At 40.2% G+C, this 25,095-nt stretch overlaps 1 protein-coding gene and 1 pseudogene across 12 annotated transcripts in view; one reads left to right on the top strand and one right to left on the bottom strand.

Annotated features, from left to right (window-relative positions):
- RBFOX2 (RNA binding fox-1 homolog 2) overlaps positions 1-25,095 on the bottom strand; it is a 261,293-nt gene that overhangs the window by 109,970 nt on the left and 126,228 nt on the right. The window lies entirely within an intron of this gene.
- On the top strand, positions 16,792-20,601 carry LOC114885402 (annotated as a pseudogene).

Here is a 25,095-nt window from a genome sequence, read left to right on the forward strand (position 1 = left end):
GGAAGGATTACAAAGGGGCACAAGAGAACTTTTGGAGATGATTAATATATTTATTATCATGGTTGTGGTGATTTCATGCGTGTATACATATGTCAAAACTTAAACTGGAAGCTTTACATATTTGCAGTTTATTATATATCAATTATACTTCAGTAGAGCTGTTTAAAAATTAAATGAATTCCTGCCCTACTTACTGCAATGAATTTGCAGAGGGCTAGTTATTTTCTTTGTAGGGGGTGTGCGGACTGGTAAGGGGACGTAGGGGAAAGTCCCCAGTATGCCCTAAAACATTACAGAAAAAATCTTATCAAAAGGAAGATTATGGGTATAGTGGTATGAGATATAAGCAGAAGCAAAAAGGCAAGTTTTTCTGAAAATTATTTTGGATTAGTCTAGGTTAGACCCCTGCTACATACACTCTTAGCACTTGTACATATCCTTTCCAATTTGTCATACATATTATTTCTGCCTCTCCCACTCCAGGAGGGCAGGCACAATAGAATCTATCTTACTCCTTAAAATATTCCTAATACCCAGCAGAGTATTGGGTATTAGGTCTGATTGGTCTACACAAGCAACACACTGTGTGATTAAGAGTCCAGGGTTCTGGGCTTCCCTGGTGGTGCAGTGGTTGAGAGTCCGCCTGCCGATGCAGGGGACGCGGGTTCGTGTCCCGGTCCGGGAGGATCCCACATGCCGCAGAGCGGCTGGGCCCGTGAGCCATGGCCGCTGAGCCTGCGCGTCCGGAGCCTGTGCTCCGCAACGGGAGAGGCCACAACAGTGAGAGGCCCGCGTACCGCCAAAAAAAAAAAGAGTCCAGTGTTCTGAAACCAAACCACTGGGATTTAAATTGTAGTTCTATCACTTCTAGCTGTGTAACTTTGGAAAAGTTATTTAACAACTCTGCCTCAGATCCTTCATCTGGAAAAAGAATTACCTACCTCATAGGGTGGATGTGATGATTACGTCAGTTAACATATGAATGCCTGGCATATAGCAAATACTGTATTATAGTTACTGTTACCATCACTGTCATCATCGTCTCCAATAATTTAAGAAGGGCATTTAAAGGAGACTCAGAATTACCTGATTTATGAAGCCAGATCAATTATCTGAGGAATAAGTGGCCTCAATAGGAAGCAGAAAGTATATAAAGAGCTACATAATTGTGTCAGAAGGAGGAAGGGGGAGCTCCTAAGCATAGGCAGTGTAGGGCAATACATTTCTCTTGAAGGAATTACTCAAAGTGAGAGACCATGCTTGATCAAGAAGGGAATATTAGTAAGTAAAACAGCAGAGAAAGTACAAGTGATTTTTATCCCAAAGCAAATCTCCCCAAGTGCAAGGCAGGTAACACGTTCTGTCTAGTAGTACCGAAACACAATGAGAGACCGTACTCTCGTGTTCAAAACGAAAAGCTAACCGAAAGGCGAGGCCACAAAGTCTTGAACATGTAACTGCCTCTCTTCTTGGATTGTGTTCATCATGCTCATGCCTTACAGGTGAACTGTCAGGCATTACCTGACACTCATCCCTACTGGGGATAGGAACCGGGCTCTGACAGCAGCAATGCAGCCGTGTGGGAATCCTTGGGTTGGCACCAGCCCCTTGGCTTGATTCTGACCTATAATCTCTTCTGACTTTGATTTAATACAGCAATTACTGGTAATGTGGTTTGAAGGAGATAAACGCCCAGTGTAGCCAGCTGTCGCTTACTCTGCTTAGGATGCAAGAACATTCTTTCATTAAAATTCTCTTTATGATAAAGGGGCTGCTTCACTGAATGTGCAGCCCTGATACTGGAGCTTCCCCCCCAAAGCGAATTAGAAATCACAGTTGCCCCTCCTCACTTCCGGCAAAGCATCCAGATACACAATCACTCCATCACTGACAGTGAGTTTCTTAACCCCAGATTTTTCCAATTCTTATAGTTAGATCCTCGTAACAACTTCTTTCCACTTCTCACAGTCGCAGTGTCAGCATTACAGGATTTCCAGTGAGGAAGACTCATCTCTCGTTTTTGCAAAGAAGATCCTTTAATTTCCTTTTAATTTCCTTTCCTTTAAAAAAGACTCTGTACCCATTTCACTGAAAAGTAAAGTATAGCTGAATATATCAATAGCCCTAAAGTCAGTTTTAATTCATAATGCAATGGTTTGTTATACCTTTTATATCTAGGAATCCCTGTAGAATTGTCATAAGTGAGATAAGCAGAGGAAGACAAACAGAGTCTACCAGGCTTGTGCCCATGTCATAAAGGCGCCGCGTGCTACGAGTGTAAGGCACGGCACTAGGTACTCCAGCTGTTTGGCAGCCAACCACAGCAACAGCCGCCCAACAATTAGAGGGAGAACAGTAACCACGTGGGGCCTCAAGAAGGATCATTTGGTATACAGTAGGTTACTAGTTCCTGAATCAATCAGTAACACTTTTGATCCAGTTACAAAACTTCCCACCCCTAAAAGTAGAGATAAGAGAAAAAAATTTCTGGTTAGCTGGGATCTATTATTTTGATTGCCTTGTAGAGGACGGTCATTGACAATTATCCTTTTAAAAAAAAGAAAGAAAGAAACAGAGAGCACAAGGTCTAAAGCAGTTACATTCTGCAAAGTGGAAGCAAGGAGATCCAAGACCAAACATGTACTTTCTTTTCCTATGGCACACAGTGCAACTTCAATGTGAAGGTCAAAACTTAAGAATTGATTTCCTATCCTACTACAGGGGAGTGGTGTCTCAATTACAGTCAATCCAACTAATATATCCTAAGAGCCTCTAAACTCAAATTATATCCCCTTTTGGAAGAGTGCCATATGCCTCCTCAGGAAATCCGAGATGAAGACTAGATTCCCTCTCAGGAGGCCTTGCCAAGACCCACTTTAATCTTAGGTGTACGAATACAGAACTAATGTCATCCTTGCAATACTAATGTTACTCCGGGGAAGAATGCCTGGCTCTCTAGCTCTGTGTGAGAAAAGTGATCTTCTTTTTGAGAGAGAGGGGGCTGGTAGAGAGAGATCTCTGGAAAAACAACTATATGAATATATACAAATATAGATATTTTACCCTAGCCCTTGGGGAAAATGGCCTGGCATAATTAACAAGATTAAAGAGGGATTTAGGATAAATAAGATGAAAGTTAGTCTGATCTTTACAGGATTAAACTCAAAATCCTAACATGAATCCAATGATTTTTAAGATCAACACCATATAACAGGATTAAACCAAGAGCTGCTTTTGTTTTCATATTGGAAACAATCACAGTTAGCAAATCCAGGACTAGAGCACCACCTTAGCAGTTAAACAGTGGGGAATTCAGGCCTAAAGATAGCGGCCTTTACTCTAACTTGGCTTGCTGAGGTCCTGTCTCCACAGGGCCAAGATCCCTTCTGTATAAATCCAAAGTCCAAAAAGCTTGGAAAACTATTTCCTTCTTTCTTCTTCCTCCCCCCGCCCCTGCCACCTAACTTTGTGGTGGTGGAAGAGGGACTCATTTGGTGATAAAATGGGACCCAGACACCATAACTGGTGTGAATATTAAAAAACATTTAGCTGTAAATATATGAATGAGTGAGATTACTAGGTGTTGCCCATGCCCAACTAGGAGTGTTACCCTAACAGAGAGTATATGTACTGCTTTTCCTTTCTAAAATCTAAGATTCCAAATTAAAATAGATATCTGACTCCAAGGGTTTCAGATAAAGGACTGTGGAACTGTAATAACTTTGTAAATGTGTAGTTCTTTAACTTTAAAAAGGTGGCCATGATATGAATAATTGCAAATTCAGGGAAACAAATTAAAACTGCTGACACAATAAGCAGCAACATGCCGCATAATGGCTATCAAGCTGCAGCCAGCGTGTCTAAGATAGACATGCGCTGGGGATAAATCAGAAGAGACAGAGACCCGGCTGGAACCAAATATGTTACAAACTGATAATTACATTTTAATAATGGCCAGGAAAACAGTATATGTTGAGAAAATTTTCTCAAAAGTCTAGTTCAGGGGTAAGTTTTTAAAACTTGCCATAAATCAAAGACAAAAATAAAAAAAATTTGGGGGGGGGGTTATATACCAGAAAAGATACCATGAAGGTTCTATTCAAATAGCATAATTAGATAAATATCTATTTCCTGAAAATCTATGGAGCCCTATGACTTGTAGAATTTTAATTCCAAAAAAAAAATAATAATAAAAGTAACACAGAAAGTTTGGAAGATAGTACATGTACCATTTATTTCTCTTGGAACATTTATATTTATACACATGTTTCTCTTTGACAGAAATACTATCAATTAACATAAAACAAAACTAGCGACTTCTGCTTCCTGGAAGGAGTACATACCTCATCCCTATTCCTCCCACTAAGTACAATTTAAGACCCTAGACATTTTATATATTAAACAAACATAAGAAGACTCTTAAAGGTGGAGAGAAGAAAGCAAACTGGATTGGGACCTCAGAACACAGTGGTGAGTTCCCTGGGTTTCCTTTATGCCTTCTATAGCTCAAACTTGGAGCTAAAGAACCCGGAAATGCCAGTGGGTTCAGACAAAGGCCTGAACAACAGCGTGCTCTCTGCAACCAAAGAACATGGAAAGGGCCACCCTAGCAAAACAGAAAACTTTAGACTGCTCTAGTCCAGCCATACCCGCACCTCACTCCCACCCACGGCAGCAAAGGCCAAGTGGGGAGCAGAGACTTCCACCCTCACCAGGCCATAATCAGGCATCCCAACATCCCTGCCCAAGTAATATTAGAGAAGGAGAGGCAGGGAGCCCATATACGCATCTCCACAAAACTGTAAAACTTGAAAACAAAAAACATAGAGGAAAAATCTTCAGGACCTCGGGCTAAGCAAAGAGTTCTTAGACTTGACACCAGAAACATGACTCATAAAAGGAAAAACTGATAAATTCTTCTGTAAAAGAAACAAAGGAAAAGATAAGGAAAAGACAAGCCATAGGGTGGGAGAAAATATTTGCAAACACGACAAAGGACTAGCATCTAGAATACAGAAAGAACCCTCAAAACTCAACAGTAAAGAAATAAACAATCCAATGAGAATGTAGGCAAAAGACACTGATACCACCAAGGAGGATATACAAATAGTAAATGAGCACATGGAAAGATGTTAATCACTAGACATTAGGGAAATGCAAATTAAAACTATAATGAGATGCCACTACATATCTATCAGAATAGCTTTAAAAGAAAATGACAACATTAAATACTGGTGAGGATGTAGAAAAAATGAGTAACTCATACATTGCTGGTGGGAATGTAAAACGGTACAGCCACTCTGCAAAAACAGTTTAACTGTTTCCTAAGAAAGTAAAGATGCAATTACCATAGGATCTAGCAATTGCACTCATGGGCATTTAGTCCAGAGAAAGGTTCACATAAAAATCTATACACAAATGTTTACAGCAACTTTATTCATAATGGGCAAAAACCGGAAACAACCCAAATATCTTTCAATGTGTGAATTTTTAAACAAACTGTGATACATCCAAACCACAGAATACTACTAAGCAATAAAAAGGAACGGATGATTGTTACATGCAACAACCAGGATGAATCTCCAGAGAATTATGCTTAGTTTTAAAATGCAATCCCCAAAAGTCATATGCCATATGATTTCATTTATATAACATTCTTAAAATGACAAAATTACAGAAACGGAAAACAGATGAATGGTTGCCAAGAGTTAAGGAGAAGTAGGAGCAGGTGGGAGGTGCCTGTGGCCATAAATAAACAACTAGAAAGAATCCTTGTGGTGATGGAAACGTTCTGAACCTTGAGAACATCACTGTCAACTTGCTGGTTGCGATGCTGTACTAGAGTTTTGCAAGACGTCACCACTGGGGGAAACCGGGCAAAGGGGGTACCTGGGCTCTCTCTGTACTACTTTTTACAGCTCCATGCAAATCTACAATTATCTGAACACTAAAATTTTAATGGAAAAAATGTATCTGTTGTGATAAAGGACATTACTGGGACAACTGGCAACTTGGAATGTGGGCTGCAGATGAGATGATAATATCCGTATTAAAAGTCCTGGTTTTGATAATGTACTCTGGTTCTATAAGAGACTGCCCTTGTTTTTAGAAAATAAGTATGGAAGTATTTGGGACTAAAGGAACATGATATATATGCATGTATACACATATCCACACATACATACAAATACATAATTAAAAAATTTATTCTCAAAATGTTCATAAAAATATAGAAAAGAGGAAAGAACAGTAAAGCAAATGTGGCAAAATGATAAGGAAAAAAACTTCGGGGAGTGTTATGGATATATTCATTACCTTGAGTGAGTCACGCCTGTGTCAAAATCCCATCAAAAATATGCAGTGAATCTACAATTATCTCAAAATAAAAAGTTTAATTAAAAAATAAAACTACTTAACCCTGAAATCAAGAATAATCTGAATACATCAGCCAGCAGTTTTATATTTTGATGTCACCCAGAACACCACAAAATGATTATGCCTAATGTTTATAATTATTATATCATATGCTTCTTCCTATGGAGCTACCAAAACATTATGGACTTTACAATGTATTCTTTGTGTTCACTAGACACATAGCTGCCCACATCAGAGGACAAAAGCAGTATGCACACTGCCTTGTAACAGCCTTCTATTTATCACTCATGTTTCTTAAATATATTAACTAAAGTTTTTTGCTTTGGTAAGCACTATTAGAACTTAAGATGTAATATAGCATAGGGAACTGTATTCAATATTTTGTAATAACCTATAGGGGAAAAGAAGCTGAAAAAGAATACACACACACACACACACACACACACACACACACACACACATATGGCTGAATCACTGTGCTGTACACCTGAAACTAACAACACTGTAAATCAACTATACTCCAATTAAAACAATTAAAAAAAAAAAAACTTAGATCTTTCCTCGGTTAATATGATTAGTTTTTTTTGCATTACCACTCTTTGAAAATTATTTTGTGAAGAAAAGGAATAAGGATTCACACCTTCCATTTGATCATCAGTTTCCAAGTTAAAATTTTTTGTTCTTTATTACCTCGAGTAAGTTCCCTTCAGTCACCTTAGCCAAAACAAAATACAAATATCAAATAAAAAACATACTTTTAGATATGATTATTTTACTAATGTAATATCCAACACTGTATATCACACCATTTTTTAAAAAACTTTTTTATATTACTTATACAAACTATTAAAACTGAAGGGGAACCTGCTGTATAAAAAAATAAATGAAATGAAATTAAAAAAAAAGAAAACCAATTTAGAAAAATAAATAAATAAAATAAAATACTTCCACTGACTGCATGTATTAAAAAAAAAAATGAAGGGAAGGAGGAAGAAGGAAGGATTAAGACAGAAGATCTGGTTCAAATCAATTAAGGACCAATATGTAGACTCTTTCTAGAAAGTCTGGGTTCATACTACAGTACTCATTACTTCCCACTTAAGACAACAACGGGAAAGGATCTATCACAGATACTTTGAAATCACCTTTTAAAACTAAGATAGCGAGAACATGGTGGTGCAGTGGTTAAGAATCTGCCTGCCAGTGGAGGGAACACGGGTTCAAGCCCTGGTCCGGGAAGATCCCACGTGTCGCGGAGCAACTAAGCCCATGCGCCATAACTACTGAGCCTGTGCTCTAGGGCCCACGAGCCACAGCTACTGAGCCCGCGTGCCACAACTACTGAAGCCTGCGTGCCTAGAGCCTGTGCTCTGCAACAAGAGAAGCCACCGCGATGAGAAGCTCGCGCACCGCAACGAAGAGTAGCGCCGGCTGGCCGCAACTAGAGAAAGACCATGCCCAGCGATGAAGACGCAACGCAGCCCAAAAAAATAAATAAATAAATTTATTTTTAAAAAAAAGAACACAAAAAACTAAGATAGCATCCATAAGACTCCCAAAAAATAATATCCAGAAGTATGATATTATTTACCACCCAAATCAAAAGAATCTAGGAAAATCGATCCCTAAGTTCTAAAATATTTGTGAGGGCAGGAAGGAATAACTGTTTTGTTTGCTGTCTCCTTCCTTTCATTCCAGCCAGAATGTCTCACTCCACACTCTGCCAAGCTTTAGACTAATGAGTATAGGAACTCATTCCTACTTTCACCAAAAACATATAAAAGTAGCTCTTTGATGAGGCAATGTTTTGACTGACTGAGCATCCAAATCAAGGCTGCTGCGTCTTCCCAGCACCGGCAGAGTGCTTGGCCCACAGCAGGTGTGCACAACGTATTTGCTGAATTTAAAAAAAGTAAATAAAGAAATAAATTATGTCCAAAACCTATTTACTAAAGAGGCCTTGAATCCCTAGTGCTCAGGTACCTTACTCAAGAGTTCAATCTCTAAAATACTGCCTGGGCCATTTGCTTCAGGATGAAAATTCATCTGCCTCAGCTAGCATCCTTGTATTCTAGACTTCGGCACATGGATCTTCTATATCACCTGACTTTTCAGTTCTTATTCAGCCCCAGTGAGTAAGCCCACTATGGCTCTGGTTTTCTTACACATATAGGACCTCACTCTAAATCTATCACCTTGATCCAGCCTGCTCTTGCCACCTTAACTATAAGCTACCATGTACAGAAATATTCAATTTCACATTAGCCTCTGTCATCTTGATTCCCTGGCTTGTAGTTCTAGGATACCTGCAGTTTTGATGTGGAAGTTACGTGCCTTGGAGCAATCCTGCACATGTTGCTTTTCGGTATCTCTAAGATGTATTCTTTTATACAACAGGATAAATGCCTTATTCGGTGTCACAGTGAATGACAAAGCCTGACTGCAGCTAATTTTCCAGGATCTTATGTCCAGCACATTAAATAATATATATATATATATATATATATATACCTCATATTTCAGCTGTAATCAACTACCTTCATTTTTTTTTAAAAAAAGTACTAAACAGACATGAAAAGAAATTAAATTCTTTAAAATCCAGATTCTATTATTGTCTGGCACAAGAGTACAGGTCTAAAGCACACATACATTTTTACGTTGAATTTAATCCATTCTTCATCCACGTGCCAGCAACATTAATCATCTTACAGCCTCCAAATACTTCCTGTGGCACCAAGTTCACTATATTTTGGCTAAGTCTGGGCTGTAGCAGCTGACAGAAGACTTAATATATTCTTAATATGGTTGGGCTTCACAGGGCCCATGATCCTCTAAAAACTGTGTGCAAAATGTTATAGAAATGTACATTGTTCTGGGGACCTGGTCCAGAGCTTTCATTTGATTCTCAGAAGTTCAAAACGAAAAATAAAGATTAAGAACCAAAAGGCCAGAAAAATTAACATGGTTTTGTGATAATTCCTTCTTTAAAAAGCTGTTCCATTCAAACACTCCTATTTTTCCTTGGTGAACAACTAATATTTCTAATTTAGGTATTTTCCCCAAGCTCACTTCCTAATCCTACCTCTCTGATGTTTCCCTTTGATTAAACGGCCTTTACTTTCATTTCTAACCCTCAACTCCTTTACAAAACCCCCAAACTCCTTCTCTTCTAAGGGCTAGGCCAGAGACCCAAATACTAGCCCCACCGTAATTCTTTCAAGTCAGGGACCAACTGACAAGAAACATTCCAGCTCCAACATTCCAACTGTCTTACTAAGGGGCTAAAGCAGTAAGAGAGATCTTTGTGTGTGTGTGTGTGTTTTGTTTTCTATTAAACAGTTGTTTAAGCCAATCTTTGGTGTGTGTGTGTGTGTGTGTGTCTGTTTTCTATTAAACAGTTGTTTAAGCCAATCTTTGTGTGTGTGTGTGTGTGTGGCGTGTGTGTTTTGTTTTCTATTAAACAGTTGTTTAAGCCAATCTGGCTTCAAATCCTCAAGGGAAAATTTGGGGTCAAGAATCTATTGCCCCTTTTTGGTCATGCCTGAATTCTCCTCAAGCCATCCCACATCTCTTTTTTTTTTTTTTTTGCAGTACGCGGACCTCTCACTGTTGTGGCCTCTGCCGTTGCAGAGCACAGGCTCCGGACGCGCAGGCTCAGCGGCCATGGCTCAGCCGCTCCGCAGCATGTGGGATCTTCCCGGACCGGGACATGAACCCGTGTCCCCTGCATCGGCAGGCGGACTCTCAACCACTGTGCCACCAGGGAAGCCCCATCCCACATCTTTTGGTGTGAACCAGCTATAATGACACACTGTACTGCAGACTTACCAAAGTGGAAATTCTTTTAGTCACTCTGGGAGAATTAAGAGATTCTACACAAGTGTTTCTTACTTTAAAAAACCCTGTACTACAATATTTATTCACCATTATCTTCTGAATCCTCCTCCATCAGCCCAGAAGAGTGCATACAGCCTTACTTTCATGAAATGTTCTTTACAACTTAGAGATTTAAATGTTCTTTTTTGAACTGTATAGTCTCCTCACCCCAGCCCTGAGATTCTGCTTTATACCTCCTTCTAATTTCTGCCTGATATCATGGCTCTAAACATACAGAATGTAAATATGGACTTTTGTTGCAAGGTCCCTTCAAAAGGTTCAAAATAGTAACCTCTATGCAAAAGGATAACAGAAGAGGGCTTTTCAACAACTTCTGTGTCTTAAGAGAAACAGTAAAGTTGAATAAAAAAACAACAGGAGTTTCTGGCTGAGAACTGTCATTTGTGGGAATCAATGAAATAACACAGAACTGTACTGAAAATATCTGGATCACATTATGAACATCCACTGCATTACAGAGAATATGCAGACAGTGCAGGAGACTTGGCTGGATTTATACAGAACATACACTTTTCTGGATAAATGGCTGATAAAAGCAGGTCTCAATTTCCTCTCAAAACAGTAGGGTATGTTATGTTTTTAGGTACTGACTTCCGGTTATTTGAACTTTCAGGATTTGTTTGGAGGCAACAAGGGTTTAATGAACTATACTCTTTTGACCTTTCATTCAGAGATGTGTAAAGAAACATGACTTAGTCTAGCTACCAATGCAACGAGGGACATGGCTATAGAGAATATGAACAAGAAAACAACTCGCTGGGGCTCTCCATGTATTCTGGATTTTGCCTTTATTATCTTTTAAACAGATCTTATTCCACATTACAGTCGGCACCACTTTGCCTCTCCACTTGCTTCTCTTGCTTCCATTTAGTCCCAGAGTTTGAAACTGTGCACTTAAAAGGTTTACTCCTGGTGCTCTTACTTTTTCACGCCACTTGGCTCCCACTCAGCAGCATCTTGGGGGAGTTGGTATGTTGCTCCGTCCCTTGAAAGCTATTCTAAAAGGTCACTATTTTCATTTGTGTTAATTGCCTGCGGAGATAAGATGAAGGGAAACTGAACTTTGGAGATGCATAAACACATTTCAAGATCCACACTCTGAAATATAACTGGGTTTCCCTAAGTAATGTGTGTTGTATGGGTGGAGGAGAGGGGGACAAAAGAGATGTGAAGGTAAGAGAAAGGAAGACAAAACAGTTGGAAGCTGTGAAGGCCCAGGGCAGAAGGAAAGGAGTTCTGAACAACAGTTAAGAGGGCTTCAGAGTGAGAGTAACATCAGTAGGCAACAATGGAAATGCAGGGAAATGCTGAGTCCTGGGGGCAAGGAATTATTTAATGGAAATAAAGCAGTAAAAATGGGGAAAAGACTGATATCCTACAGAAAGAGCTCAAGATTCAAATGATTAAGGCTTCCGGCTTATCAAACTAGCCTAATCAGAGCTGTTCTCATTCAAGGGAGAGAGGACAGGCCAAATCTCACTTTTCCTAGTCACATAAGAAGGAATACCATCAAACTCAAAGCAAGAATCAGGATCCAATAAGTTTAAAAAGGCACTGGTTAGGGGAGTCCTTTGTACACTGAACTGGGGTTCAGTGTTGGGCTCAGGCCCCAAGAAAAATTAGAGCATCACCACGTACCAGAACAAAAAGACCAGGCAAGGAGACGAGCCAATCTGATAAGGGTCACGTTTAACCCCTGGCACATGGGTAATGAGGCATCAGATTATTTAAAGCCTGTGGCTGAGTAGTGGGAAAGTAGCTCCTTAATATAAGGTCAGACTAAACTCTCTAACTTAGAGATCTGAACTTGCAAGCTTTCTGTGGCCATGGCTGGGCAGGGCAAGTGCAGGCAAAGACCGACAATTCTAAGCAAGATGGTATGCCAGAGTCCAAGTCAGTTCAACATCTACCACCGCGTATCTGATATACATTCAGCCCTGAGCTGAGCTAAGTGCTGGGGACACAGAGAATTCACCTCCAACTTTAAAGAGTTCACAGGAAAAACCAGAGTGGCCCGTCTGTGACCACTTAACACAGGGTTGCTGTTAGAATTCAATGTGTTAATGACTGTAAAATGTTTAGTAGAAAGCCTGGCAAGTAGGAGGGAGGCACTCAAAAACCAGTAGCTGATGATCTGTACCCTTATAATTATGATCACCATTATTATCACAATACCTACTACCGTGCTGTAGTGAACAGATCTTTTTAATTCTAGAAGAAACAGCTTTAAAATGTGCAGAATTTGTTTCGGAATGATTTGTTTCTTCAGACTGCCCATCAGACTAAGGATTTATATTACAACTAGGGTAAGACCTCTCTCCACTCATGATCTAGTTCTTATAATAGTCCAGGTGACAATGTTTCTGGCAAACTTTCTCCATCAGTCATGGGAATGTCAGCAGCAATGCAGTCTTGCACCCATGTTACCCACAATTTTTAAATCCTGTGAAGCTGACTTCATAGTTTGTTGCTAATACTCACAAAAGGAGAAAAGCCATTGAGACTGTAGAACAACTACTTCCTTTTGTCACAGATCAAAAGGGAGAGATTGGAAGGGATAGCACAGGTCTTTCCTTCCCTCAAGAGTGAAAAGTCCATCACTGTCATCAGGGTCAATTCGTACTAACTGATCCCCCACAATGAAGGAGATGCTTTACTAAAAGCATACATGAAAAACAATATCCCTAGCCTCCCTCGGGCTAAATTTTAAGAAAAATGATGTGAGGAAACACATATAGGAAAACCACCCAAATATGTTCTGAAGTGACTAAAAAGCAACTTAATTTAGAGTCAATCTAGTTGAGAGGTTTGCAATACGTTTAACAGAAAGAAATATGACATTCCATCTACTTGCTAAATCCTTAAAGAGTTACTAAATATAGTAAACTTGTAAGTTCTTAGAAAATATGTCCAATTCAGGGAAGGGGAGGATGGAGACAGAGGGTAGAACGTGAGCATAAAAAATACAAAGAAACAAAAGGAGAGAAAAAGAAGAGTAAAAACAGAGAGGAAACCTGACACAAAATCCTAAGTGTACCAGGGAAAGAGGAAAATAAGAGGAAAATGAAAATGGAACTAGTATCCGTGGAGTAAGAATGAATCATGGCCACTGACAGGTTCAACACCTTTGTTTTACTGATAAACTGCGGCCTAGTGAGGCTGAGTCACTGCTTTGAGTTTACAAAGCTGGAGAGGGCCAGGACTAGAAAGGTGGTTAGTGCACAGTAAATACTCAGATTTGGGATGAATTAAAAAGACAAGTGTTATGGTCTTCATGTTTGTGGGTCCCTCCCCTGCAAAATTCACGTGGTGAAGTCCTAGCCCAGAGTGTGGCTGTGTTAGAAGACAGGACCTCGAGGTCCCCAATCTGATAAGAGTAGTGTCCTTATAAGAAGAGCCAGCAGGGCTTCCCTGGTGGCGCAGTGGTTCAGAGTCCGCCTGCCGATGCAGGGGACATGGGTTCGTGCCCCAGTCCGGGAAGATCCCACATGGTGCGGAGCGGCTGGGTCCATGAACCATGGCCGATGAGCCTGCGCGTCCGGAGCCTGTGCTCCGCAACGGGAGAGGCCACAACAGTGAGAGGCCCGCGAACCACAAAAAAAAAAGAAGAGCTAGCAGAGAGCCGGCTGACACTCGCATCCACTTTCCTGCTCTTGCTCGCCCCAACGCATGCATGACAAGGAGGTCAAGTGTGCACACGGGGAGATGGCAGCAGCCTACAAGCCAAGAGAAGAGGCCTCAGAAGGAAACCTACCTTGCAGGCACCTTGATCTGGGACTTCCCAGGCCTCCAGAACTGTGAAGAAATTTCTACTGTTTAAGCCACCGGTCTGTGGAAATTTGTTACAGCCGCCCTAGCGAACTAAGACCACAAGCACTGAAGTCCTTTGGCAAGGTATTCAAAAGGAAAGTTTAACTTTAATTTATTAAACCTAAAATATACACACATCTTACCCCCTTTTCTTTTTCTTTTTTTCTGTTAAAGAATGAGAATGGGGCCACTGGCTAGCTTTAGTTTAAACAAAAATCCAGGTAACACTCTGAAAGGCACACTACAAGATATCTACACATAGTAGAAACTCAATAAACTTTCAGCCAGATATTGAGTGGTCAGAACTTGATTCTGTGCTTACGAAAGTAACATATCCCTCACCTATTCCCCAAACTACGCACCACCAACTGCAAATAACAAATGCTCAAAGTATGTGTGTCTGTTTTGCAGCCAACACCATAAAGAGGCAGACCGCCTTTTTAAGAATCTGGCCAAGCCCCAAACACCCCTTTTCAACTTGCCTACTCTCCTAGCCCCTTCTTATCCCCTGGGAGTTTATGCCTTGACATTTAAAATTTTACGTTTTATTGACAAAACAAAATAGAATTTTTCATTATCAAATTTTAAGAAGTCTGCCTAATATATTTTGTCTGGTGAAATAGCAAAAATAAAAGTAAAAGGATTTATTGCCCAACTTGGACATAAATCTTTAAAATTTAATTAATTAAATTATTTAAATTAGTTTACTTCTTGGTGAAAAGAGGTAAATCTTAAGGGTTCAAAGGAAAATAAAAGTTACTGAAAAAATGCAAATTACCAAAATATAAAAGTAGAAATCTAGCAGTTTTCATTATGCCTTATAGTACTTTCCCAAAACAGCTGCTGCCAATTAGCATGGATGAATGAATGGGCTAAATATATAAAAGACAAAAGAATAAGAAGAACCTAGAGTTTATAGATAGAGTGGGGACACTTTTAATAAGCATTTCAATTGTCTTAAATTTGTTGATGAAATGTGCCCAGAACAAGATTATACCAAGAAAAGGCAGCAAAAAGAATACTGTTCTCCTTGTAACATAAATTAGGTAATACCACAGCATATCTTACAAATAAAAGCCCCTTAGAGTCTCAAAATAAAACCTCTTTAAATGGATGCCTAAATGGGTCCATCTTGTCTGCTCTGAAAAGAATATTACAGCCAATATACAATCTGTCTAAAATTTACAAAATGGGTCATATTCTAAAAATTCATTTTTATTTCAGAGTTGTTTGGAATTGATCACATTTCCCCATTAAAAGAAATACACACAGACACACACACGTACATATTTATAAATGCTGACTGGGTTTCCACACCTGACCACAAAAGCCCAGGAATGTAATCAGGGAGTTGGGGTGTGGGGGGGGAGACAACATAGGAGTCCGCGGAACCAGTAATGCACCTGAACTACCGTACATCTGAAATAAAAATAAACAGAGGACAAGATAGTTAAAATAGCAGCAAATAACAAATAATGCCAATGTAATTAAATAAGAAATGATGTGTTTTTTTCCAACTCATCTTGAACATTGGTTAGAAGTAGAAGACAAATTTAATCCGCTAAGAAAGTGGAGACGTCTGTGGAGACATCGAGGAAGGAGCAGGAGTACTTTCAAGCATTTTAGTGACTGGTGCAATTTTTTTGGGGGGGGGGGGGTGCGACTTTAAAAAATACAAATTTCATTTCCACATCTACAACATTTCCATTTTCCCTGATACAAATGTAATTCTAGTCAATCAATCATAAGGAAGGTAATTTGTTTATTTTGTAAATGGGATAAAAAGATGGAGACAAGGAAAAGGAAACATAGCAAGATTTAGAACGGAATCGTTAAGTGCTTAATAAATACTTGCTGAAAGGAGAGGAGGGAGAAATCTAAAAAGACTGCTGACAGTGGAAATAACTAAAGTTTAAATAGTAAAAGAGAAAGACGGAGGTAAAAAGGAGAAAGAAGGACCAGACATGCCTGTACTATTTTTAAAGGGGGAAGAAAATAGGTAGTAAACAGAGAGTTCTCAGTACTGCCACTCGGGAGGGTCACTGACTCAGAACAGCTGGGATGGGTCTAGCCAGGAAACAATCATGATAACTAACATAAATTGAACATTTATTATGTACCAAGGACTGTTCTGAGAGCTTTTACAGGCTCAAAGCAACCTTCTGAGATAGCTACTATTTTTGTTGTTGTTGTTCTAATTTTATAGATGAGAAAGCACATTAATATGCCCAATGTCATTAAGACAGAATGCCAGAGAGCCAGGTTTGAAACCTCGTCAATTTGGTTCCAAAGCCTGCACCATGAAGCACTACTGCCTCTACAGTAAAACCATCACACACACAGGGACAGGTGGTCCTAGTAAAGGAGAGAAAATGACGATGACAAATACAAAGAAGAGTTCTGTATTGTAAGTTCCTATAGTTACTAAGTATTCCCCTGTTAATGAAAAAGTAACCAGTAGAAAACCTCTGGAATTCAGCACCCATTTGACAAATATTTATTGAGCATCATTCACTGTTCTAGACACTAGGGATACAGCAATAAACAAACCAGACAAAAATCTCTACAGGTGAGGAAAGTAGTAAAAAAGATATTTTTACAGTATACTAGAAGATGGTAAGGGCTATGGAGAACTTAAAATGACTAAAAAAAGAGCTAAATGAAAAGGTAACATTTCAGCAGAAATGTGAAGGAGCTGAAGCAGTACACATGAGGGTATCTGGAGAAGGGCATGACAAGCAGAGGAAACAAGTACTGCAAAGTGCTACGGCAAGAAGAAGGCCAGTGTGGCTGGAGAAGACTGAGGACGAACAGGAGGATACAGAAGTCAAAGAGGTACCCAGAAGCCAGCTCAACCAGAGGCTTGTAGGGACTCTGGCTTTTCCTCCGAGTGAAACACATGGGTGGATTTTTGAGCATGATCAGATTTATATTTTTACAGGTCTAAGTCAGATGCTGTGTTCAGAATAAATTATTTGGAGTCAATGGTGGAAGCAGGGAGACCAGGTAGGAGACTATTGCAATAATACAGGTGAGAAAGGATGGGGTACTGAGCGAGGAGAGCAGTAGCAGAGCTAGTAAAAAGGGATTGGATTTAGGTGATTTTTGAAAGGCAGAGCCTAAAGGATTTGTTGATTAATAACACTGCCGTGAGGGAGAAAGAAGAGTCCAGGGTGACTCCAAGTTTTTTTCTGGCCCAAGCAACAGAAAGGTGTCATCTGAGAAGGGGAAAACTGTAGGTATTCCCACAGGCTTGAGACTGGAAGAAGGCAAGTGGAGACCAGTTGGACAAGTTAAGTTTGAGGTAACTATTAGGTATGGAAATGTCAAGTAGACAATTGGATGTAAACTTCCTGGGAGGGATCTGGCCTGTAGGTATACATTTCAGAATCATCAGCATACAGACAGTATTTAACCCCCCGGTATACCATCGGAGTCCACTGGGCCCAACTTTTCTTTGTTGAACAGTTCTATATTTAACGATTTATATTTTATGACTTATTCTTTCTCAGAGGTATTTCCCATCCTTGCCCCCCCACCAAAACCCAAAGAAAATGTTACTTTAAAAATAAAAACAGGGCTTCCCTGGTGGCGCAGTGGTTGAGAGTACGCCTGCTGATGCAAGGGACGTGGGTTCGTGCCCCAGTCCGGGAAGATCCCACATGCCGTGGAGTGGCTGGGCCCGTGAGCCATGGCCGCTGAGCCTGCGTGTCCGGAGCCTGTGCTCCTCAACAGGAGAGGCCACAACAGTGAGAGGCCCGCGTACCGCAAAAAACACAAAAAAAACAAAAAACCCAAACACATTCTATCTTGCAATTAACATATGGGTTCCCTGAACGCTTTTGTAAATCTAAGGTGCATTATGAGATTTTAGGGATCTTATTTTCCCTATATCTTGAAACATTCTGATTTTTCAATTAGCTTTACTCATTAATTATTCCCAACCATGTTTTAAAAAATGACCAAAGTAATTAAATGACAGACCAATGGCATACTCACTTAGAAGAATGATACAATAGTGAAATAAATCACCACTAACACATCATCCTTCAGTTTTCTTACTGCATTGTGCAAAGTATTGTATCATCTTTCAAGAAGGCTTTAAAGAAGGTTAGAGATGCTGTTTTTTTTACCGTTTGTTCAGTTTTCATTGAATACAGTCTTTCACTTCTCACCCAAAATGACAAAGAAAAACTAACAGAGGAAAATGTTTCACAATTATTAGATGAATCCGAAGATGAATGCAAACACGGATAGCAGCACTCTAAACTCTAATGATGATGGTGAAGTCTGATATATAGAAGTGAAATCTTGAGACTACGGCTCTTTAGATGATTACATTCTAATCTAGGATATAAGCCTGACCACAGTCAAGAATCAGTAAGTAAACAATATATTTCTAATAACAAAAAGGAACTATGGTAGTCTCATCCAGTTCAACAGAAAGAATGTCCTCATGCAGTATTTTGCAATGAGAACTGGGATCATCCTGTTTCACTAAAAGGACATGTAACAGTATTCTTTCTTTTCTTAGAACATGACACAATTTACTTGATGCAGTTCATACATGGCCAAGTGCTGAAGGTAGATACATATATAAAGGTAACTGGAAGGAAACAGATGGTACAGAAATGAAAAGATCATCTTTTGAACATAATTATGTACTGTCAAAGGATTTCTAAAAAAAAATCTTTAAATATTGTGTTTAGACTATGTAAGTGAAGGAAGAAGAACCTGAAGCAATAATTAGCTAGACCCTATTAGAGACATATTTGGAATCTGAAATCAGAATTTACAAGACGGGTGTGTTCCAGGTTAATGAATGACATAAGCAATTAAATTACATTCAAAGGAGGCTGCTTTTTGAGGTATACGCTTCCCAAACTAGAAATATAGGGAATAAAAATTGGGACAGTACGTGTCAGTGAGACATCATATATTTGGAAGATTCACATCTACACAGGTAGAGATCTACAAAAGGAGCAGGAGCAGAACAAAAGGTCAAAAACAGTACAAATACTGACACAGAACCTAAAACTCACAGCATAAATATAACTTGTGACAATCTTAGAACAAGTTTGGGATTGGCTTGAGTACTACTCAGCAAAAAACTTGCTTTAGTTGCGCTATTAGGACGAACAGGGTTGAATTTGAATGTATTTTCACAGATGGAAAAGGAAGAGAAATCAAGAGCACATTATTTAGATTTCAAAAAGAGTAAATGATTCTTTCTGTCCTTAGAAAAACTGTTAATGTTCTTCTCAGCTCAATGCAGTCTCAACTATTAATAGATTCAAAGATCCCTCTTAAAAAAATACCCCAAAAGATCTTGTACTATTAACAAGGCTAAAGAAGGTTTAGACACAATGATAAGAAAGTTAAAATCTGTACTTGCAAAAGAATGGCTGGAAGATAGCCTATGTCTATTTTCTTCAATATGATTGATATTAGTACAACAAATGCTTTCATTTTACAGGAAGAGGTTCAATTACAAGATCGCAAATTAATAAGACAATTCCTCATATGGCCAGGAAATGAACTTGCAAGAATAAATACAGAACTAGGAAGAGAACGTTTACCCTCTCAACCACAAGCGTGAGTCTCGGAGAATAGGAAGAAAGAAAGAGGATACAAAAAGGATAGGAAAACATGAAGTACTGCAAAAAAGATTTTTAAAAAAACCATGAATAGTATTCAAATGTGACTTGTAGTCACTATAGGAGAGATATGTAGTTAGTTGCGTGAATACATTTTTTCTTACTTCTAATAAAGTTGTTTTTCACTATAATTTTTCTTCTTTTTTTTTTTTACAGATTTGGTGCAGACTTTTAAAATTATTTATTTAAAAATTTTATTTATTTTTTGGCTGCGTTGGGTCTTCGTTGCTGTGCGAGGGCTTTTTCTAGTTGCGGCGAGTGGGGGCTACTCTTCGTTGTGGTGCATGGGCTTCTCACTGCGGTGGCTTCTCTTGTTGCAGCACGTCTGCCCTAGAGCATGCGAGCTTCAGTAGTTATGGCATGTAGGCTCAGTCGTTGTGGTGCACGGGCTCTAGGGTGCACAGGCTTCAGTAGTTGTGGCGCACGGGCTCAGTACTTGTGGCTCGTGGGCCCTAGAGCGCAGGCTTCAGTAGTTGTGGCACACAGGCTTAGTTGCTCCACGCCATGTGAGCTCTTCCCGGACCAGGGATCGAACCCACGTCCCCTGCATTGGCAGGCGGATTCTTAACCACTGCGTCACCAGGGAAGTCCTTCACTACCATTTCTTATTTCTTAAATTAGTCATAAGAGTTAAACAATCCTCCACTGAACGATACAGACTGAAATCATATCAGGTCCAGAAACTGATGCCCAATTACATTTCACTGGTATCAGAAAATATTCCGACTCTTAACACTTTCACAGGGAGGATAAATTGTGTACTGGCCACGTACGGAGGTATTGCTTTGATAGTCTTATATTTCAAGTTAAGGTCTAAAAAAACTCCAGCTGTGAAAGCAACATAAACGGATTCTAAACTGTAACTCATCTATTAAGTTCCCAGGCCTGCAGAAGCTAACGTCAACTCATCACGTGATACTCGATTTGTACAATAAATTATTGTACAAATAATTTTTTTTAAAAAAAGAGTTAACCAAGATAAAAAGATCAGAGAGCCCACTGGGCCCACCTGACAAATAGTTTTGGCTATTTGTCCTGGTTAACTGAGAATTAAATCCACGAGACTAGATGAAATCACTAAGTAAAAGAATCAAGAGAAGAGATCCAAAGACTTGACCCAGAGTATGACAACTTTAAAACTGAGAAGAAATCACCAATAAGATAAGAAGAAAACCAGGAGAGTGTGATGTCCTGGAAGTCAAGTACCCAAGAAAGTGCATCACAGAGGAAGGAATGATCAGCCACATTATGTTCTACAGGCAGGTCAGGTAACATGAGGACTGAGGCCCAACCACTAGACTTAGCAGCATGGAGGCTACTGGTAATATTGACAAGAGCCATTTCAGTGGCAATAAAAACCTAACTGAGCGAGTTTAAGAGGGAATGAGAGGAGAAGAACTGGTATGAGCAAACAGAGACAACTCTACTGAGTTTTGCTCTAAGAGAAAAGAAAAGTAGCTGACAGAAAAGTGAGGTTAAGAGTATTATTTTCAAGTGGATGAAAGAACAGCTTAATGGCATGTTAGCAGAACTAATCTAGTAAACACAGAAAACCTGATGATCCCAGCGAGAGGCAAGAGAATTGCTGGGTCCAGGTCCTAAACAGGCTAGCAGAGATGGGGCCTAGTACACAACTGAGGGGCTGGCGTTAGAGGGCAGGCAACTGCTTAGTGTACAGTAGTGGGAGAGAGGGAAAGCTCACTGACACTGACGGTACAAGGTGGGTAAAGTGTGGTGGTGGGAAATTTCCTCCTGATTGCTTCAGCTTTCTCACAAATACTCTAGTAACTAGAAGATTTGCAGACAAAAGCCAAAGAAGGGATGATTTAGCAATGGATATGCATTCTGCAGAGACTGGCCTAAAATGGCATAGTATCAGGGCACCCTTCTCACCTGCCCTCTTTTGGTTTCTGTTACTCTGAAATCTCTTGTAATCTCCAAATGGTGTAGCTTCTCCAAAGGGGGGTTGAGAGGACAGGGGACACACAAAGGAGTCACTGGTCCACAGTGATTCTGAAATCTCACTGGGCAAATAAATGTTGGGAGTTCCTTGATTAGGTCTCAAGGCTGTGGTAGGAATTCTCTGGGGCTCTTGCCTTTGAATCATCCTTCTTTTTTCAGGAAAAGTAGCACGTGTCAGCAGCTGAGTAATTTTCTCAGCTTGCTTCCTGCCAGAACAATTTTGGGGGTTCAACAGCTTCTTTTCAGTTTGAACTGTCTCTTCTCCTTTTCAGCTGTAGCTGCAGTGGGCCTCCTGTGAATCTCACTGAGATTCACTGCATTAGACAAAAGCTATACCCACAAATATCTTCAAGATAAGCCCTTCTCTACCTTCTCTCATGCTAAAACAGCTGTAAGCCCTATTCCTTGATTGAAAGGTCTTCTGTGTGACTCTTAAGGTTTTTCTTAGGTCTTAACAAAAGGTTTTAAGCCACACCCTCAGCTTCATCTTTAGACCACGATTCTCCAGGCAGTGCCCTTGAACTGACTTTTTTTGTTTAACAGTCCTTCCCTCAATTTATTTCTCTCTTCTCATACTTTACTTCAAGCAGTAAGAAGAATGCAGGGGGCACCGTCAATGTTTTGCTTGGAAATTTACTTAGGGACATCTGCCAGTTCATTAGGCACCTTTTCTGCTTTTCACGCAACTACAATCAATAGTGATGCTAAAATTTCTGCCACTATATAACAAGGATCCCCCTTTCCTCCAGTTTCCTTTCCTCTGAGCCTTCATGGAGATCTCCTCAAAGTCCCAAATTTTAGAAACAACATGTCCAAGGTACCCTGATTTTTCACTAACACTCTCCTCAGAGGCCACTACCCAGTTCCAAAGTCACTCCTGCATTTTAGATTTCTGTTGTAGAACCACCCCACTTTGGGTACCAAAATCTATAGTTGTCTATTTCTATATAACAAATCATCCTCAGGGGACTTCCCTGGTGGCGCAGTGGTTAAGAATCCGCCTGCCAACGCAGGGGACGTGGGTTCGATGCCTGGTCCGGGAAGATCCCACATGCCACGGAGCAACTAGTCGGTGCACCACAACTACTGAGCCTGCGCTTTAGAGCCCACAAGCCACAACTACTGAGCCCGCGTGCCACAACTACTGAAGCCTGAGCACCTAAAGCCTGTGCTCCACAGCAAGAGAAGACACCACAATGAGAAGCCCGCGCACCGCAATGAAGAGTAGGCCCCGCTCGCCGCAACTAGAGAAAGCCTGCACGCAGCAATGAAGATCCAACGCAGCCAAAAATAAAAATAAACAAATAAATTTATTATTTTAAAAAGTCATCCTCAAACAACAGCTTAAAACATCACTTATTATCTCACAGTTTATGTGGATCAGGAAGCCAGGCAAGGCTGAGCTGGGTGCCTATGGTTCAGGGTCTCTCACAAGGCTGCCATCAAGGTGTTGGCTAGGGCTGTAGTAATTTCAAGGCTGGACTGGCAAGGATCCACTGCCAAGCTCACTCACCTTGCTGTGGGCCCTAAACATCATCTCTCTGTCATGTGGGACTTGCCACAGCGCTACTCACAACATGGCAGTTTGCTTCTCACCATGCAAGCACTTGGGAGAGAGCTGGAGAGGGCAAGCACCCAGGATGACAGCCACAGTCTCCTTATCACCAAATCTTGGCAGTGACATCCCATCACATTTGCCACATTCTATTAGTTCAAAGTAAGTCACTAGGTCCAGCCTATACTCAAAGGCAAGAGACTGCCCAAGAGCATGAATACCAAGAGGTAGGAATCACTGGAGACCACCTTAGAGGCTGCCTATCACAGACTAGGTGGAAAGCATTACAGCAGGCCAGTTAAGAGCACTGACTCTCGGGCTTCCCTGGTGGCGCAGTGGTTAAGAATCCGCCTGCCAATGCAGGGGACACGGGTTCAAGCCCTGGTCCGGGAAGATCCCACATGTCGCGGAGCAACTAAGCCCGTGTGCCACAACTACTGAGCCTGCGCTCTAGAGCCCGTGAGCCGCAACTGCTGAGCCCGCGTGCCACAACTCCTGAAGCTCGCGCGCCTAGAACCTGTGCTCCGCAACAAGAGAAGACACCATAATGAGAAGCCTGCGCACCTCAACGAAGAGTAGCCCCCGCTCGCTACAACTAGAGAAAGCCCGCGTGCGGCAATGAAGACCCAATGCAGCCAAAAACAAATAAATAAATAAATAAATTTTTCTTTTTTAAAAAGAGTACTGACTCTGAAGCAAAACTACTGGGTTTGACTCTTGCTTCTGTATCACAATACGAAAAACAAATCATAAAATAAGACAATAGTTGTGAAAGGACCTGACCTCATACACAGGAAGCACTTGGGAATTCCTGTCCCCTTTTCTCTTCCAATCCTAATTGTCTTTAACCATCTTGAGAATTTCCCTGGCATTAGATGTAATCTGTAAGCACCCACTACCAGAGCAGCATGGTATTGAACAACATGAAAAAATATTACTTTGACTTTCAATGAGTCCAAGAAATGTATCTTTAATAAACTTAATAAAATCAAACAAAAGGATAAAAAGAAAGATCCGGAATCAATGAAACAGAGCAGACGGGAATATACACACAACAGCAACTGTCTCCCCCACCCCACCCCAATCCTGGCATCTGCTTTTAAATTGTAATGCCAATCTTGGCAAAAAAATACCGTATCACTTTTTATCTAATTAGCAACTAAAAGTACAATAAAGAGAATAAATAAATCATTAAGAATGATTTAGATGCTTTTATTTAGATGTCAGTTTATCTGAGGAATACGGCATTCAACAATAACACTGGGAAGTAATATCATCCCCATTTTACAGATGAGACACAAGAGCATAAAGATGATGGGACTTGTTTTAATAACACAGCAGGTTAACAACTGACCAAGAATAGAACTGCAACCAGCATATGATGTCATACACGATGAAACGATAATCAGTTCTTTCTGATGTTCATGGATATGGCGATCTGGCTAAAACGGCCAGTGATTAAGCATTCATCTCACACTCAGGAAAAATAACTGACAGTTATTTTAAAGAATGAAAGGCAGGCTTTCATTAGTTAACCTCTAAATTAATGGTCTAAATTCAAATAAGCAAATAAAACACCATGTGAGTTAATATACAAATAAGGTAGCACAGAACCTACAGATACGAATTAAGTGGAATCAAAACCCAATATTTTAGGCTACACAGATAGTTCACTATACTAAGAATATCTAATTAACCTTTTAACTAATATTTGTGGAGTGTGTTCTATGCTGGCCTTATGTGACAGGTACTACATGTTACCTCATTTAATAATAGCGAAGGATGCTGAAAAAGCGCCTGTGAAGAGGAGCAGCAAGCTCACCTTCAGAGGAGGAACAA

The sequence above is a fragment of the Monodon monoceros genome, unplaced genomic scaffold (genome assembly GCF_005190385.1).
Source record: "Monodon monoceros isolate NGI ecotype Baffin Bay Population unplaced genomic scaffold, NGI_Narwhal_1 Super_Scaffold_6, whole genome shotgun sequence".
Taxonomy (NCBI): Eukaryota; Metazoa; Chordata; class Mammalia; order Artiodactyla; family Monodontidae; genus Monodon; species Monodon monoceros.